This window comes from Carcharhinus amblyrhynchos, chromosome 2, assembly GCF_965287045.1.
Source record: "Carcharhinus amblyrhynchos chromosome 2, sCarAmb.v2.hapA, whole genome shotgun sequence".
Classification (NCBI taxonomy): domain Eukaryota; kingdom Metazoa; phylum Chordata; class Chondrichthyes; order Carcharhiniformes; family Carcharhinidae; genus Carcharhinus; species Carcharhinus amblyrhynchos.
In genome coordinates, this window is record NC_137325.1 from 139,494,649 (window position 1) to 139,514,849 (window position 20,201).

The window sequence follows — 20,201 nt, forward strand, 5'->3', positions numbered from 1 at the left end:
AATGAGAGGCACAGATCACCTAGATAGTCAATATCTTTTCCCAAAGGTAAGGGAGTGTAAAACTAGAGGGCATAGGTTTAAGGTGAGAGGGGAGATACAGAAGTGTCCAGAGAGGCAATTTTTTCACACAGAGGGTGGTGAGTGTTTGGAACAAGCTGTCAGAGGTAGTAGTAGAGGCGGGTACAATTTTGTCTTTTAAAAAGCATTTAGACAGTTACATGGGTAAGATGGGTATAGAGGGATATGTGCCAAATGTAGGCAATTGGGATTAGCTTAGGGGTTTTAAAAAAGCAAGGGCGGCATGGACAAGTTGGGCCAAAGGGCCTGTTTCCAAGCTGTAGACCTCTATGATTCTATGACATGGGGAGAATGTGCAAACTCCATACAGACAGTGACCCAGGGCTGGAATTGAACCTGGGACCCTGGTGCTGTGAGGTAGCTGTGCTAAATATAGGAGGCAGAGAGTGGGGGTCAATGGGTGCTATTCGGATTGGCGGTTGGTGACTAGTGGGGTGCCCCAGGGGTCGGTGCTGGGGCCTCAGCTATTTACCATTTATATAGATGATCTGGAGGAGGGAACCGAGTGTAGGGTGTCGAAATTTGCTGATGACACCAAGATTGGGGGAAAGGCAAATTGTGTGGAGGGTGTGGAGAGTCTGCAGAAGGATCTAGATAGGCTGGGCGAATGGGCCAGGAAATGGCAAATGGAATTTAATGTTGGCAAGTGTGAGGTGGTCCACTTTGGTAGGAAGAATGGTAGGAAGGACTATTACTTACGTGGCGAAAAACTGCAGCAGGCGACGGTGCAGAGGGACCTCGGGGTCCTTGTGCATGAGTCGCAAAAACCCAGCCTGCAGGTGCAGCAGGTGGTCAGGAAGGCGAATGGGATGCTGGCCTTCATAGCGAGGGGGATTGAATATAAAAGTAGGGAGGTCTTGCTGCAGCTGTATAGGGCATTGGTGAGGCCGCAGCTGGAGTACTGTGTGCAGTTTTGGGCGCCGCACCTGCGCAAGGATATTTTGGCCTTGGAGGGAGTGCAGAGGAGGTTTACTAGGCTGATACCGGAGTTGAGGGGGTTGAGCTATGAGGAGAGGCTGAATAAACTAGGCTTGTACTCGTTAGAGTTTAGAAGAATGAGGGGAGATCTCATTGAGACGTATAAGATGATGAATGGGATGGATAGGATAGAGGTGGAAAGACTCTTCCCGCTCAAAAAAGACAGTAGGACTAGGGGGCACAGCCTCAAGATAAAGGGGGGGCGGTTCAGAACGGAGTTGAGGAGGAACTTCTTCACTCAAAGGGTGGTGAATCTCTGGAATTCTCTGCCCGTTGAAGTGGTGGAGGCTGCCTCGCTAAATATTTTTAAGAAGCGGGTTGATGGGTTTTTGATAAGAGAGGGGATTAAGGGTTATGGGGAGAGGGCGGGAAAGTGGAACTGAGCCACGACAGATCAGCCATGATCTTATTGAATGGCGGGGCAGGCTCGAAGGGCCAGATGGCCTACTCCTGCTCCTATTTCTTATGTTCTTATGTTCTAATCACTGAGCCACCATGCCACCCAGTAGTGTAAGTAGCTGTGGATGAGCAGAACTGTGTTTGAACACATTTACCCCTAGCCTCTGGGTTCTCCAACATTGCCTCTGGGAAGTTCCCCAGTGATGCTCTGAGGAATCCCCTAGGCAGTCCCCACGTAAGTATTTACCTGGCAATTGTGCAGAAGTGCTAACTTCCTCTGGACAATTACACTAGGCTGGGAAACTTGCGACAGAGGTTTAAATTAATTAAATTAATGGCAGCACAACGACACTATGGTTAGCACTGCTGCCTCACGGTGTCAGGGGCTTGGGTTCAATTCCAGCCTCAGGTCACTGACTGTGTGGAGGTTGCACATTCTCGCCGTGTCTGCGTGGGTTTCCGCCGGGTGCTCCGGATTCCTCTCGCACTCCAAAGATGTGTTGGTTAGGTGGGTTGGTTATGATAAATTGCCCCTAGCATCAGGGGGATTAGCAGGGTATAACATGTGCAGTTAAGCAGAAAAAGGAGATTGTTGTCGGTGCAGGCTCGATGGGCCGAATGGACTCCTTCTGCACTGTAGGGATTCCAGGATCGTATGATCTACAGATGGTTCTGCTAGTTTTACCCTCACAGTTACTCCGAAAGAGTTAGAAGTGGAAAAGCGCTTCTAATTCCTGAGTATCTAAACACCCAGACTCAGCCTATCTACCCCAATCTCCTCCCACGCTGACCCCCCACCCCCACCTCCCACCCTCCAATCTTCCTCTGGCTCGGGCCTCACTGCTGGTCTGAGCACCCCCTCCACCACCCCTGGTTCTGGTTCGATACATGACCCTCAGGTCAGACCTCTTCCCTTACTGTGGCCTGGACCCCCTCCCAGCCCAACAACCCTCCCCAACATCCCCCAACATCCAGTTCTGGTCGCCACACTACCCAGAAGGATGTGGAGGCTTTGGAGGGAGAAGATTTACCAGGATGATAGTTACAGTCTCTGAGGACTGTCCCTGATCAAGCTTTGCCTCTCCAAGTGGAGATAGATACTCCCAATCAGAAGTTTCTCCAATAGTTTCCCTACCACTGACGTGAGACTGGCTGGTCTGTACTCTCCTGCAGTGTTTACCTCTACAACCCTTCTTAAATAGCAGAACCACATTAGCTGTTCTCCAGATGTCTGGCATCTCCCCAGTGGCCAAAGAGAAATTGAAAATTTGGGTCAGTGTTCCTGCAATCTCCTCCCTTGCCTCTCACAGCAGCCTAAGGCACAATTCATCTGGACCTGGAGATATGCCCACGTTTAAGATGGCCAACACGTTCAATACTGTAGGGCGGTACAGTGGCACTGCTGCCTCAAAGTGCCAGGGATGCGGGTTTGACTCCTGGCCTGGGTCACTGTCTGTGTTGAGTTTGCACATTCAGCCCATGTCTGCATGGGTTTCCTCCGGGTGGTCCAGTTTCCTCCCACAGTCCAGAGACGTGCTGGTTAGGTGCACTGGCCATGCTAAATTCTCCCTCAGTGTACCTGAACAGGCGCTGGAGTGTGGCGACTAGAGGATTTTCACAGTAACTTCATTGCAGTGTTAATCATAGACCTTAATATACACCTATTTGTGACACAAACAAACAAATAAATAACTAAGCTTCTCCCCATGTCTGTGGGATTCCCTCTAGGTGCTCTGGTTCCCTCCCATAGTACAAAGATCTGTGGGTTAGGAGGATTGACCTTGCTAAATTGCCCTTGGTGTCCAAAGATGTGTAGGTGTGGGGGATTAGTCATGTTAAATGTGTGGGGCTATGGCAGGGGTGTGTGTGTGAGCTGGGTAAGAAGATCTTTTGGGGTGTCAATGGAGACTCGATGGGCCAAATGGCCTCCCTCTGCACTGTAGGGACCTTATGGTTCTTTGGTTCCAATATTGACTGAGTTCAGTAATGATGGGAGCTCCATGGATGGGTGGGATGGGGCTATCGTGGCAAGCTCATTTTTAATTGAAAAATTGACAGAAGTACAAAATGCGGAAAGGCTCCTTTGCCCTCACTGAGATTTTAACTGAAAATGAGTAAAGCGAGGAGCACGCGAGGCCCAAGGAACGAGTTGGTGAGGCACCGGTGATCCTGTACGGGGCTGCCTCCTTCGCAATGGCGTGTGGTTTGCAGAATCGCTGATGGAACTCCGAGGTGGCGTTTCCAGCTTTATGAACCTTTGAGGACATAATGAATATGCTATTAGGGATGGAAAACAATTATGCTAATTAGACACAATTTACATGAGGGAATTAAGATAATTAAGCAAATAGACTTTCCCCAGTAGCTCAAGAACATAAGTCCTTTCTTTATAAAATTTGGAGATTAAATCATTAAGGTATTAAGGAATAACCTATTAATTGTGCTAATCAGATCTGATTTGCATACGTGAATTAGATTTATTAGAAAACCAGGAGGCTGTATAAGTCAAGAGTCCGATATTTGTGAATGGATTGGCCGCATCCTATTAATGGTTTCAGCTAATTGTACCTCTTTTACAGCAGGGAAATTAGTTACATAAAAAATAAAAACCCTACCTAGCAGAGATAGGAAGGGAATCCCTGTAACACCGCCCCCCTCCCCGCCCACCCTACCCTTCACACCCATCAGTTCTTTCAGGAGAATGTTGCCCATATATAAAACTATTTCAGATTAACTGCATTTGCCCCATGCCCCTACTTAGAACATAGAACACTACAGCACAAACAGGCCCTTCGGCCCACGAGTTGCGCCGATCATATCCATACCTCCCAGGCCTATCTATAACCCTCAATCCCAATAAATCCCACATACTCGTCCAGAAGTCTCTTAAAAGACCACAGCGAGTTCGCCTCCACCACCACCGACAGCAGCCGATTCCACTCACTCACCACCCTCCGAGTGAAAAACTTACCCCTGACATCTCTTCTGTACTTGCTCCCCAGCACCTTAAACCTGTGTCCTCTCATAGCGACCATTTCAGCCCTGGGAAATAGCCTCCGAGAATCCACCCTATCTATTCCTCTCAACATTTTATAAACCTCTATCAGGTTGCCTCTCAACCTTTGTCTCACCAGGGAGAAGAGACCGAGCTCCCTCAACCTATCCTCATAAGGCATGCCTCCCAATCCAGGCAACATCCTTGTAAATCTCCTCTGCACCCTCTCAATAGCTTCCACACCCTTCTTGTAATCCTACTTGTTCAAATGCTCCCAGACCTGGTCTTTAGGAACAGGTATTGTAATCCATTAAATGCCATACTATCGGAGTGGTGATCCAGAGAGTTTGTGGGCAGCATTTGGAGTCTTTTAAGAGACTTCTGGATGAGTACATGGGACTTAGTAAGATTGAGCGTAGTAGGTAGAGATATGGTAGGCACAACTTGTGGGCCGAAGGGCCTGTTTGTGCTGTAGTTTTTCTATGTTCTATGTTTTGGTAAAGGCAAAATACTGCGGATGCTGGAATCACAAACAAAAACAGAATACTGCTGAAAAAAAATCCCAAAGTCGGAGGTGTGGTAGATTGTGAGGAAGGGTGTCATAGTTTGCAGGGAGACTTAGACAGGTTGCAGTGCTGGGCCGAGAGGTGGCGGATGGAGTTTAATGCGGAGAAGTGTGAGGTAATTCACTTTGGTAGGAATAACAGATGTGTAGAGTATAGGGCTAACGGTAGGACTCTGAATAGTGTGGATGAACAGAGGGATCTAGGTGTATGTGTACATAGATCCCTGAAAGTTGGGAATCAAGTAGATAGGGTTGTTAAGAAGGCATACGGTGTCTTGGCGTTTATTGGTAGGGGGATTGAATTTAGGAGTCGCAGCGTCATGTTGCAACTGTACACAACTCTGGTGCGGCCGCACTTGGAGTACTGTGTGCAGTTCTGGTCCCCACATTACAGGAAGGATGTGGAGGCTTTGGAGAGGGTGCAGAGGCGGTTTACCAGGATGTTGCCTGGTATGGAGGGGAGGTCCTATGAGGAGAGACTGAGGGATTTGGGGTTGTTTTCGCTAGAAAGAAGGTGGCTAAGAGGGGATCTTATTGAAACATATAAGATGATTAGAGGTTTAGATAGGGTGGACAGTGATAGCCTTTTTCCTCGGATGGAGAAAGCTAGCACGAGGGGGCATGGCTTTAAATTAAGGGGTGGTAGTTATAGGACGGATGTCGGGGGTAGGTTCTTTACCCAGAGGGTGGTGAGGGATTGGAATGCCCTGCCTGCTGCGGTTGTAAATGCGCCTAGTTTGGGGGTGTTTAAGAGATCCGTGGATAGGTTTATGGACGAAAAGGGATTGGTTTAGGTTAGTGGGTCATTGTTTTTTAACTGGTCGGCGCAACATCGTGGGCCGAAGGGCCTGTTCTGCGCTGTAGTGTTCTATGTTCTATGTTCTATGTTCAACAAGCCTGATAACATCTGTGGAGGGAGAGTAGAACCAGAACTCATTACAGCCTTGGTTCAAACATAGACAAAAGAGCTGGACTCCAGAGATGAAGTGAGAGTGTCAGCCCTTGACATCAAGGCTGCATTTGACTAAGTGTGGCATCAAGGAGTCCTAGTGAAACTGGAATCAATGGGAATCAGGGGCAAACTTTCTGCTGGTTGGAGTCATATCTGGTACATAGGAAGATGATTGTGGTTGTGGTGGGTCAATCATCTCAGCTCCAGGACATCTCTGCTGGAGTCCCTCAGGGGAGTGTCCTAGGCCCAACAATCTTTAGCTGCTTCATCGATGACTTTCCCTCCATCAGAAGGTCTGAAGTGGGGGAGCCTGCCGATGATTGCGCAATGTTCAGCACCATTTGCGTCTCCTCAGATACTGAAGCAATTCATGTTCAAATGCAACAAGATCTGGACAATATCCAGACTCGGGTTGTTAAGTGGGTCGTTAACGTTCTGCCACACAAATGACAGTTAATGACCGTCACCAACAAATGGTGAGGATCTAACCATCTTCTTAATTGGACACTGAGCAGGCCTTCTGTCCACTAATTGGCCAATTCAGGGAAAGCCCCGATTGGGTACTTGCTCACCACACAGTGTGGGGTCAGGACGACCCCCATTTGACCCCCAATGTTAGGGTCCCAATCCAAAACTCCCAACAAAAACAGAAAATGCTGGAAAATCTCAGCAGGGCTGACAGCATCTGTAGAGAGAGATTGTTTCAAGCTTTTTTTTGTTCATTCGTGAGACATGGGTGTCACTGGCCAGCATTTATTGCCCATCCCTATTTCCCTTGAAAAGGTGGTGGTGAGCTGCCTTCTTGAATTGCTCCAGTCCACACTCTGGCGCCTGTTCAGGTAGAGGGAGAGTTTAGCATGGCCAATCCACATAACCAACTTTTGAACTGTGGGAGGGAACTGGAATACCCAGAGGAAACCCACACCGACACTGGGACAACGTGCAGAGTCTGCACAGCCGGAATTTGACCCGGCGACTGTGAAGGAACAGCCGATATATTTCCAAGTCAGGACGGTGAGTGGCTTGGAGGTGTTCCCATGTATCTGCTGCCCTTGTCCTTCATAGATGGAAATGGTGGTGAGTTTGGAAGGTGCTGTCTAAGGATCTTTGGTGAATTGCTGCAGTGCATCTTGTAGATAGTATACACTGTTGCCACTGAACATTGGTGGTGGAGGGAATGGATGTTTGTAGATGTGATGCCAATCAAACAGGCTACTTTGTCCAGGTTGGTGTGAAGCTTCTTGAGTGTTGTTGGAGCTGCACCCATCCAGGCAAGCGGGGAGTATTCCCTCACACTCCTGACTTGTGCCTTGCAGATGGTGAATAGGCTTTGGGGAGTCAGGAGGTGAGTTATTCACTGCAATATTCCGAGTCTCTGACCTACTCTTGTAGCCACTGTGTTTATGTAGAATCCAGTTGAGTTTTTGGTAATGGTAACCCCAAGGATGTTGACAATAGGGGATTCAGTGATGGTTACACCATTGAATGTCAAGCGGCGGTGGTTAGAGTGTCTTTTATTGGCGATGGTCATTGCCTGGCATTTGTGTGGCACAAATGTTATTTGCCACTTGTCAGCACAAGCCTGAATATTGTCCAGATCTTGTTGCATTTGAACATGGACAGCCTCAGTATCTGAGGAGCCGTGAATGGTGCTGAACATTGTGCAGTCATCAGCGAACATCCCCCCTTCTGCCCTTATAACGGGAAGGTCATCGATGAGGCAGCTGAAGATGGCTGGACCGAGGATACTCAAAGAACAATGAACAAAGAACAAAATCAGCCCGGGAAACAGGCCCTTCGACCCAACGAGCCTGCGTCGCTGTCCCAACACCACCAGTCCCCCTCTCCCCCCATGAACCTTGTCTAATGTTTTATGGCCATCCAGATTGAGGGAAACTGATTTAGGGACAATTTATTCCTGCCAATCAGCCTAACAGCACATCTTTGGGGTGTGGGAGGAAACCGGAGCACCTGGAGAAAACCCACGCAAGCACGGGGGGAATGCGCAAACTCCCACAGATACCGGCCCAAATCCATGTGTCTGCACAGCAATCAGTGATAGTCACTGAGCTGTCGTCTTGCCCAGTATCTGGTCCAGTTTAGGCACACACTAACGACATGAAGCACTAGGCCAATCTCGAACAACCAAGAGCAGCCCAAGTACAACCCATCGCGTGTATGCCCCTCGTTGGACACAAGGCGGACTGACTTAAAACCTGTGAATGAAAAGAAAAAAAAAGCATTATTATTGTACCATATTGTACCACTCCCCTGAGAAACTCCTGCCTCAACATCCTGGGATTGAGATGTTTGACTCCAATAACCATCTTGGATAAATTCCAGGAACTCATTGGCATTGGTGTTAATTTGATTTACCAAGTATGAAATAGATAGAAGTTCCCCCACGATTACAGAATTACCCTTGTGAAATGCACCTCAGATTTCTCAATTTATACTTGCCCTACTTTGCCATTGCTGTTTGATTGCCTCTGAATGACTCCCACCAATGCTTGTTGCATCTTGCGGTTTGTTAGCTCCAGCAAAACGGATTCTACACTTTGACATTCCAATTCTCTGATTTCATCCTTTATTAAAGCACCACTTCCCCACCTTTTCCATTTTTAAAGTTCATTTATTAGTCACAAGTAGGCTTACATTAACACTGCAATTAAGTTACAGTGGAAACTCCCGAGTCACCACCCCCACCGACGCCTTTTCGGGTGCACCGAGGGGGAATTTAACACGGCCAACGCACCTGACCAGCACGTCTTTCAAACTGTGAGAGGAAACCGGAGCACCGGGAGGAAACCCACGCAGACACGGGGAGTACGTGCAGATTCCACACAGACAGTGACCCAAGCTGGGAATTGAACCCGGGTCCCTGACGCTGTGAGGCAGCAGTGCTAACCACTGTGCCACCGTGCATTTTGCCTCTCCTTTCTCAATGTCAAATACCCTTGAACATTCATTACCCAGACTTGGTCATCCTGCAGGCATTTCTCTGTGATGGCAATGAGATCATACCTTTACTGGCATCAATTTATTTACCTTGTTGTGGATAGAATATAGAACAGTCCAGCAGAGGGAACAGGCCTTTTGGCTATGACGCCAAATTCAACTCATATTTTCTGCTTGCCCTTGTTCCAGATCCCTCTCGTCCTTGCATATTTATGTGCTTATCTAAATGCCCCTTAAACGCCCCTGTTTTATCTGCCTCTACCACCATCCCTGGCAACGCATTCCAGACACCTACCACACCCCGTGTAAAAAACTCACCCCTCACATCTCCTTTCAACTTTACCCCTCTCACCTTAACTGCACCCCCCCCCCCTCCCTTAGAATTAGACATTTCAACTCTGGAGGAGAAAGATTCTGACTGTCAACCCTATCTGTGCCTTTTTATAGACTTTTATCAGGTGTTTCCTCCGGATGCTCCGGTTTCCTCCTACGGTCCAAAGATGTGGGGGTTAGCTGGATTGGCCATGCTAAATTAACCCTTAGTGTCAGGGGGACTAGCTAGGGTAAATACATGGGGTTAGGGGGATAGAGCCTGGGTGGGATTGTGGTCGGTGCAGACTCGATGGGCTGAATGGCCTCCTTCTGTAGGGATTCTATGATTATATCATATATAATTATATATAATAATATATATATTATATGCAGGCTCGAAGGGCTAGATGGCCTACTCCTGCTCCTATTTCTTATGTTCTTATGTTCTTATATCAGGTCTCCCCTCAGCCTCCACCACTGCACACATTCCAATACAGTCCTTCTAATTTTGCCCTTCTAACATTTATCTATATTTCCATCCTGTTTGGCGCTGGTCTTTCTTTCTGCAGCTTCCCATTTTCATATACTATTTTCTTCATACTTTCCTCTTCTCAGTACTTTTCCCCTTCTATGGGAACTCTCTCTCTGGTTGCCATCCATCTGCCAAGCTAGGTTAATCCCTCTCCAACAGCAACAGTGAATCTCACAACAAGTAGAGTTGTTCCAGACCTCCCGAGGTGTAACAAGTCCCGCCTGTCCCAGTGCATCTGCAGCTCTCCCTCCTGCACCATCTCTTCAATCATGTACTCATTAACTCTATCTTCCTATGGTCCTACTCATTGACATGTGGCACTTGGAGTAATGCTAAGATTACTGCCTTTAAAGTCCTTTTTAATCTCTTTCCTAGCTCCCCAAAATCCGCTTTTAGAACCTCATCCCTCTTTTTACCTGCGCCGTTGCTAGCAATGTGGACCACTACCTCTGGTTTAACTTGAAGTCTAAGTTTATTTAAAAGTATCACAAGTAGGCTTACATTAACACTACAATGAAGTTACTGTGAAAATCCTCTAGTTGCCGCACTCCGGCAGCTGTTTGGGTACACTGTTTGGGAGAATTTAACACGGCCAATGCACCTAACTGTGGGAGAAAATCGGAGCACCCAGAGGAAACCCACGCAGACATGGGGAGAACGTGCAATCTCTGCACAGACAGTGAGAAGTCAGACGACACCAGGTTTAAGTTCAACCGATTTATTTGATAGTAAACTCACAAGTAAACAGACAGTGATCCAAGGCTGGAATCAAACCCAGATCTCTGGCTCTATGAGGCAGCAGTGCCAATCACTGTGTCACTGTGCCGCCTGTGTAAGGTTATTCACCTTCCCCCATAAGAATGGCCAGTACCCACTCTGACATCCTGGACCCTGGAAGCAATGAAGTAACTATCATCTTCAAGTCACGTCTATAGCTGTAGAAACTGTATTTTCATTCATGCATGAGATGTGGGCATTTATTTGATTTGATTTATTATTGTCACATGTATTAACATACAGTGAAAAGTATTGTTTCTTCCACACTATACAGACAAAGCATACTGTTCATAGAGAAGGAAAGGAGAGAGTGCAGAATGTAGTGTTACAGTCATAGCTAGGGTGTAGAGAAAGATCAGCTTAATGCGAGGTAGGTCCATTCAAAAGTCAGACAGCAGCAGGGAAGAAGCTGTTCTTGAGTCGGTTGGTACGTGACCTCAGACTTTTGTGTCTTTTTCCCAACAGAAGAAGGTGGAAGAGAGAATGTCCGGGGTGCCCGGGGTCCTTGATTATGCTGGCTGCTTTTCCGAGGCAGCGGGAAGTGTAGACAAAGTCAGTTGGTATTGTCGGCTACACCAGTATTTATTGTCCGTCCCTAATTGCCTTTGAGAAGGTGGTTGTGAGCTGTCTTCTTAAACCGCTGCAGTTTTTAACAATTCATTTGTGGGTGTTGCTGGCTGGCCAGCATTTATTACCCATCCCTAGTTACCCTTGTTTAGAGGGCAGTTCAGAATCACCCACATTGCTGTGGCTCTGGGGTCACATGTAGGTCAGGTCAGGTAAGGACAGCAGATTTCCTTTCCTAAAGAACATTAGTGAAGCAGATGGGTTTTTCCGACAATCGACAGTGGTCATTAGTGGATTCTTAATTCCAGATATTTTTTGTTGAATTTAAATTCCACCATCTGCTGTGACAGGATTCGAATCCGAGTCCCCAGAACATTAGCTGAGTTTCTGGATTACGTACCTAATGATAATGCTACTAGGTCATCGTCTATCCTGTAGTGTTGGAGACCAGATCAGAAATTCCAAGGTATATTATGACGTTAGCCTATTTTTTTGATTTTGTCATTTGAGTGAGCACAATGTTTTTCGCTCAGGTGTGATTGTATTGGTTCACTAGGACATTTTTTCAATTGAAATAAACATTATTTAGCTATAACAAAAAGAATGAGCATAATTTTTACCAATTAAAATACTTAAATATGACAAGATACAATTCTTAACTGCGAATTATCATTATTAGTTCCAATTTAAGCAATATTCCTAATATATATAAACCCCTCTTCAGAATCAGTTAGCAAAAATACAGAGGCTTACATGGGTTACTAGCCATCCAACCTTTTAACACCTCTAGCCAAAAGCGGAGAGACACTTGTCTTCTGGCTCTCAAACAGCAGCCTCCAGAGAAAGATTTGTCTTCATACAGCAAAACAGCAGAGGAAAATCTGTCTTCACACAGCAGAACTCCAGAGGAAGACCTATCTTCACACAGCAGAACTCCAGAGAAACAGAGAGGGAGCAAACACCTTGTGCCTTTTGCAGACTTTTGGAGAGAGATCCTTATTTTCTCGCAGCTCTCAGCCTTCAATTTCTTGAGAGGGAGAGAGAGGGAGAGAGAGAGAGACAGAGCTGCTGCTTCGATCAAATTCAAACAGCAACTGCCTGCTTGTCTCTCTGTAAGCCCAGTGCTGCCCATTCACATCACATTCTCTTGTCAATCAACCGAACTGAACATAACTCCGAAACCCCAGGAGACAACCCTAAAAAAATAACAACACCGCATTAACTCAGATTAAAACGAAACGCCCCAATAATTAGGAGCAATTATTCCTCTGCCTTCTCCACATGTGGGCTGCTGACAAATGGACTCTGTTTAAGCAGAATTGAATCTTAGCATTTCCTTCACAAGAAAGAAGCACAAATACACTTCTTAAAGACAGAGTATCGTCACAATAGGCGGTGTAGGTACACACACATTGCTGCTTGGGAGAGAGAGAGAACCAGAGTTTTGACCCAAATTGTTGACTCCCCAACCCTTACTCTTCTTTCCTTGCTGCAGTTGAACCATCCTGACACAGAGGAGGAATTACCCTCCAGTAAACTGGTTAGTGAATGACATGGACTGGGGCGATTCCTGCACTACCTGCCTGGTCATCCTAGACTGTCTGGCAGTCACCCCTTCCCGCTCTGCCTGCGCTCTCTTAATCTGAAGTGTGACCACTGCCACTGTGGCACGGTGGCACAATGGTTAGCAGTGCTGTCTCACAGCGTCAGGGATCGGGGTTCGATCCTCGGCATGGGTCACTGTCTGTGTGGAGTTTGCACATTCTCCCCGTGTCTGCGTGGGTTTCCTCTGGGTGCTCCGGTTTCCTCCCACAGTCCAAAGATGTGCAGGTTAGGTGCATTGACCATGATAAATACTCCCTTAGCATCCTGGAATGCGTAGGTTAGAGGGATTAGCAGGATGTGGGGTTATGGGGTTAGGGCCTGGTGGGATTGTTGGCGATGCAGACTTGATGGGCCCAATGGCCTCCTTCTGCACTGTAGGGATTCTATAAATGTGCTACAGACACAGCCATCAGAGTGGCCATCGCTTGAGTTCTGACATCCCCCGTTCGGATGAACTGCCCTACCCTGCCTGAACCTTATTTGGATTTACAAACTGTCTATCACAAACTGGAGACTAGAAAGGAGAAAAGGACCAGGCAAGAGCTTCTGAACAATCAGCTGCTTGCTTTTGTCCTTGGAGAAGAGGAGATGGAAAGGAGACTTTACATAAGAACATAAGAAATAGGAGCAGGAGTAGGCCATCTAGCCCTTCGAGCCTGCCCCGCCATTCAATAAGATCATGGCTGATCTGTCGTGGCTCAGTTCCACTTTCCCGCCCTCTCCCCATAACCCTTAATCCCCTCTCTTATCAAAAACCCATCAACCTGCGTCTTAAAAATATTTAGTGAGGCAGCCTCCACCACTTCAACGGGCAGAGAATTCCAGAGATTCACCACCCTTTGAGTGAAGAAGTTCCTCCTCAACTCCGTTCTAAACCGCCCCCCCTTTATCTTGAGGCTGTGCCCCCTAGTCCTACTATCCTTTCTGAGCGGGAAGAGCCTCTCCACCTCTATCCTATCCATCCCATTCATCATCTTATACGTCTCAATGAGATCTCCCCTCATTCTTCTAAACTCTAACGAGTACAAGCCTAGTTTATTCAGCCTCCCCTCATAGCTCAACCCCCTCAACTCCGGCATCAGCCTAGTAAACCTCCTCTGCACTCCCTCCAAGGCCAAAATATCCTTGCGTAAGTACGGCGACCAAAACTGCACACAGTACTCCAGCTGCGGCCTCACCAATGCCCTATACAGCTGCAGCAAGACCTCCCTACTTTTATATTCAATCCCCCTCGCTATGAAGGCCAGCATCCCATTCGCCTTCCTGACCACCTGCTGCACCTGCAAGCTGGGTTTTTGAGACTCATGCACAAGGACCCCGAGGTCCCTCTGCACCGTCGCCTGCTGCAGTTTTTCGCCCCGTAAGTAATAGTCCTTCCTACCATTATTCCTACCAAAGTGGACCACCTCACACTTGCCAACATTAAATTCCATTTGCCATTTCCTGGCCCATTCGTCCAGCCTATCTAGATCCTTCAACCGAGGTTTCAGAATCCTGACAGGTCTGGACAGAGTAGATAGAGAGAAACTCTTCCCGTTGGTGGAAGGAGCAAGACAGAGAGGGCACAGATGTAATCGAAGAATCTCTACAGAGCAGAAAGAGGCCATTCGGCCCATTGAGTCCATACCAGCCACAATCCCACCCAGGCCCTATCCCCGTAACCTCACGCATTTGCCCCGATAATCCTCCTGACACTCGGGTCAATTTAGCAAGGCCAATCCACATAACCCACGCATCTTTGGACTGTGGGAGGAAACCGGTGCACCCAGGGGAATCCCACACAGACATGGGGAGAACGTGCAAACTCTACACAGGCAGTGACCCAAGGCTGGAATCGAACCTGGGTCCCTGGTGCTCTGTGGCAGCAGGGCTGAGGTGCACGGTGACACAGTGGTTAGCACTGTTGCCTCACAGCGCCAGCGACATGGGTTCGATTCCCGGCTTGGGTCACTGTCTGTGCGGAGTTTGCACATTCTCCCCGTGTCTGCTTGGGTTTCCTCCCAGAGTCCAAAGATGTGCGGGTTTTTGGTGGATTGGTCATGCTTAATTGCTCCTTAGTGTCAGGCGGATTAGCAGGGTAAATGTCAGTTACGGGGATTGTGGTCGATGCAGACTTAATGGGCCAAATGGCCTCCTTTCACACTGTAGGATTCTATGACCAAAGTCGGAGGTGTGGTAGATAGTGAGGAAGGGTGTCATAGTTTGCAGGAAGACTTAGACAGGTTGCAGAGCTGGGCCGAGAGGTGGCGGATGGAGTTTAATGCAGAGAAATGTGAGGTAATTCACTTTGGTAGGAATAACAGATGTGTTGAGTATAGGGCTAACGGGAAGACTTTGAATAGTGTGGAGGAGCAGAGGGATCTAGGTGTATGTGTACATAGATCCCTGAAAGTTGGGAATCAAGTAGATAAGGTTGTTAAGAAGGCATACAGTGTCTTGGCGTTTATTGGTAGGGGGATTGAATTTAGGAGTCGTAGCGTTATGTTGCAACTGTACACAACTCTGGTGCGGCCGCACTTGGAGTATTGTGTGCAGTTCTGGTCCCCACATTACAGGAAGGATGTAGAGGCTTTGGAGAGGGTGCAGAGGAGGTTTACCAGGATGTTGCCTGGTATGGAGGGGAGATCCTATGAGGAGAGGCTGAGGGATTTGGGGTTGTTTTCGCTGGAAAGAAGGCGGCTAAGAGGGGATCTTATTGAAACATATAAGATGATTAGAGGTTTAGATAGGGTGGATAGTGATAGCCTTTTTCCTCTGATGGAAAAATCTAGCACGAGGGGGCATGGCTTTAAACTAAGGGGGGGTAGTTATAGGACAGATGTCAGGGGTAGGTTCTTTACCCAGAGGGTGGTGAGGGATTGGAATGCCCTGCCTGCTGCAGTTGTAAATGCGCCTAGTTTGGGGGCGTTTAAGAGGTCTGTGGACAGGTTTATGGACGAAAAGGGATTGGTTTAGGTTAGTGGGTCATTGTTGTTGTTTTTTTTTAACTGGTCGGCGCAACATCGTGGGCCGAAGGGCCTGTTCTGCGCTGTAATGTTCTATGTTCTATGTTCTATGAGTCTATGGCAAGAGAAGCAATGGAGACCTGAGGAAAAGCATTTTCACACAGCGGAACTGGAATGTGCTGCCTTAGAGAATGGCAGAGGCAGGTTCAATCGAGACATTCAAAAGGGAACTGGATCTTTATTTAAAGAGGGAAGGTTTTCCGGGCTACACGGAGAAAGCAGGGAAATATCACGAGTTGAATTGCTCCTTGAGGTGGCCAGCACAGATGAGGTGGGCTGAATGGCCTCCCTCGGTGCTGTAACCGTTCCAGAATCCCACCTCTCCTCCTTCAAGATATCCCTTTGTGACTTGCCCGCATTACGTGGCTCAATGTTGTTTGGGAGCGGGCCTGTGCTACTTTACCATGTTTAAGGCACTAATAAATGCGAGTTGTTTTCAATCATTCACTCGCTGTGAAGATGTTTCTGTGAGATATAAACGAGCAAATTTGTAAATTCAAGCTTTTCCCTCAACAGGAGTGTGGGTGAATTAGAAAATCTGGATGGCGGCGTCCTGGAAGGCTGCAGATACTACACAATATTCATTTTTAATTGAGTTACTGTATGAAGGAGTGTATATTATTTGTTGTTATTGTGTTGTTTTATAGTTCATTATTGTGGATCATAATCCCACCCAGGCCCTATCCCCACAACCCCATGCATTTACCCTAACTAGTCCCCCCTGTCACTAAGGGGCAATTTAGCCTGGACAATCCACCTAACCCGCACATCTTTTGGCCTGTGGGAGGAAACCGGAGCACCCGGAGGAAACCCACACAGACATGGGGAGAATGAGAAGTAAAGTCACAAGTAGGCTTACATTAACACTGCAATGAAGTTACTGTGAAAATCCCCTAGCTGCCACACTCCGGTGCCTGTTCGGGTACACGGAAGGAGAATGCAGCGTGACCAATGCATCTAACCAACACAGCTTTCAGACTGTGGGAGGAAACTGGAGCACCCAAAGGAAACCCACGTAGACACGGGGAGAATGTGCAAATGCCACACAGGCTTTAAATTTTCTTTAAAAGTTACTTATTAGTCACAAGTAGGCTTACATTAACACTGCAATGAAGTTACTGTGAAAATCCCCTAGTTGCCACACTCCAGCGCCTGTTCGGGTACACCGAGGGAGAATTCAGCACGGCCAATGCACCCAGTTGGCACGATCTTTCAGAATGCGGGAGGAAACCGGAGCACACGGAGGAAACCCACGCAGGCACGGGGAGAACGTGCACAGACGGTGACCCAAGCCGAGAATCGAGCCCGGGTCCCTGGCACTGTGAGGCGAGGCTGGCTTGGTGGGCTTTGGTGTTGTGTTCCAACGTCCAGTTACTGGAAGGAAGTAATCTTAATTTAACCGCGGAGATGCTCAGCGGATGAGGAAGGCCGGTCTTATTCAACCAGTCTTTCCGGGGATGCATTCTTTTTTTTGTTGTTTGGTTGCCAGTTGAGAGAATTCCACAGCAATCGCACTGTCCTTGGGAGAGGGCCAGCCTGTTGCCGGTATTTTACATATCCTGCAGAACCTCATTTAGTGCCTCTGTTATTGTTACCAGCTCATTATAAACAGAGTTTTCCCTTTGGTCCCCACAGTAGCTCCATTAATAACAGCACCAGTCAAAGCCACTCCAATTAGTGTGAGTACTATTATGCAAAACAGACTCAGAAAGGACAGGGAGAGATGGAACCTTGCACAATGTTCCAAAATGAATATCTGGGAAAAAAAAATGTTAAAATGACAAGGTACGTACATGCATTATGTTATTCAAGTAGAATGTTTCATTAGAGCATCAGTCCTTGAGCAAAGCCTGAGTGCTTTTTCCCTTAAGCTTTTGAAGTAAAGAGTCATTATTTTTGGTGTCACGGTCAATTAGATTTTGCCATTGAAAGAAGATCATGATTCTCTCCCTTCTCGTTCCTTTAGTAAATTGTCCAAAGCGGTGAGCTTTAATGAGGAACTGCTCACAGCAGCCAAGAGGAAGAGTATTGTCGAACTGACGGAATGACATTTAGATAATATAATTGCGTCTCTCTGTTTTTTTTCCTCGAAGACAGAAATGTGGCTTTGCCAAATGATTTCCCGCAATTCCTGGCTCCAGCGGAGGCGATATTCCCAGAGTAGGGGCCATGGTTAATGGGTTAAAAGTTAAAGTTTATTTATCAGTGCGACAAATTGGCTTACGTTAACACTGCAATGAAGTTACTATGAAAATCCCCCACTCCGACGCCTGTTCGGGTGCACTGAGGGAGAATTTAGCCCGACTAACGCTCCAAATCAGCGCGCCTTTCAGACTGTGGGAGGAAACCGGAGCACCCCGAGGAAACCCACACAGGTACGGGAAGAATGTGCAGACTCTGGTCTTACGAATCTGGTGGAATTCTTTGAGGAGGTGACAAGAACGGTTGACGATGGGAGAGCCGTTGATGTCATCTACATGGATTTCAGTAAGGCGTTTGACAAAGTCCCTCACGGTAGGCTGGTAGAAAAGGTTAAGGCGCATGGGATACGAGGCCAGGCAGTTAGGTGGATTGAAAACTGGTTGGGAAATAGGAGACAGAGGGTAGTTGTGGAGGGTACCTTGTCGGGCTGGAGGCCAGTGACCAGTGGTGTGCCGCAGGGCTCGGTACTGGGACCTCTCCTCTTTGTAGTCTACATAAATGACTTAGAAGAGGGAGTAGGTGGTGTGATCAGCAAGTTTGCTGATGACACCAAGATGGCAGGGTTGGCGGGTACAGAACTGGATTGTCAGGTGATACAACAGGATATAGATAGGTTGGTGCAGTGGGCAGATAGGTGGCAGATGGCATTTAATCCTGACAAATGCGAGGTGATGCATTTTGGAAGGAATAATGCAGAGAGGAGTTATGTGATAAAAGGTAGGCCGATTAGGAGTATAGATGTACAGAGAGACCTGGGAGTGCAGGTCCACAAATCCATGAAGGTTGTGTCACAAGTGGAGAACGTTGTTAGGAAGGCTTATGGGATGTTAGCCTTTATAGGAAGGGGCTTAGAGTATAAAAGCTGCCGTCTAATGCTTCAGTTATACAGAACGTTGGTTAGACCGCATTTGGAGTACTGCGTCCAGTTCTGGTCACCTTATTACCGGAAGGACGTGGAGTCTCTGGAAAGGGTGCAGAGGAGGTTTACCAGGATGTTGCCTGGCATGGGGGGACTGGGTTACGAGGAGAGATTGAAGAGACTGGGGCTATTCTCCTTGGAAAGAAGGAGATTGAGAGGGGACATGATAGAGGTATATAAGATACTGAAGGGAATAGATAGAGTTAATAGTGAGAGACTGCTCCCTAGACTGGGTACGAACACAAGAGGTCATCAATTAAGGGTGAGGGGGGGGAGGTATAATTTGGAGGTAAGAGGAAGGTTCTTTACACAGAGAGTTGTGGGGGTCTGGAATGCGCTACCGAGTAGGGTGGTGGAGGCAGGCACGTTGGACTCGTTTAAGATGCAGTTAGATAGGCATATGAGTGAAACGGGAATGGAGGGATATGGTAGGGGCTATTAAATAGGGTAAACCTCGGGAGACACCGGAAGGGCAGGCTGTATAACTAATATGTTTTGTCTTTATTCCACAGGTGGAGGTCCACCTCGTGTCAAGCGAGGGGCATGCACACGGCGGGTTGTGCGTGGGCTGCTCTTGGAAGTCCAGGAGTGGCCTAGTACTTCATGTCGGTGTGTGTGCTTGATCCTGGACCGATAGACGGGCTCCACAACAGCTCAGTGACTAGCACTGCTAGCTGTGCAGATACATGGATTTGGGCCTGTGTCTGTGGGAGTTTGCGCATTCTCCCTGTGGTTGCGTGGGTTTCCTCCGGGCGCTCCGGTTTCCTCCCACACCCCAAAGATGTGCTCTTAGGCTAATTGGTTTCCACCAAATTGACACTATTTCTTCCCTGAATCTGACTGAGTAGGGTCCCATTCGTAGACATGCAGGGTAGGATAGGTGTAGGGCGATGCGGCGGCGCGGGCTCGTTGGGCCGAAGGGCCTGTTTCCCGTGCTGGGTTGTTCTTTGTTCTTTGTTCTTTGTACTCCGCACAGACAGTGACCCAAGCCGGGAATCGAACCCGGGTCCCTGGCGCTGTGAGGCAGCAGTGCTAACCACTGTGCCAATTAACAAAGGGAGAAAAAGCTGGAAATGCCCAACAGGCCTGGTCTCCGGTGAAAGGTCATGGACATTGGCACTACAGCACGGTGGCACAGCGGTTAGCACTGCTGCCTCACAGCACCAGGGACCCAGGTTCGATTCCCAGCTTGGGTCACTCTCGGCGCAGAGTCTGCGCATTCTCCCCGTGTCTGTGTGGGTTTCCTCTGAATGCTCCAGTTTCCTCCCACAGTCCAAAGGTATGCGGGTTAGGTGCATTGACTATGCTAAATTGCCCCTTGGTGTCTCAAGATGTGTAATTTAGGGGCATTAGTGGG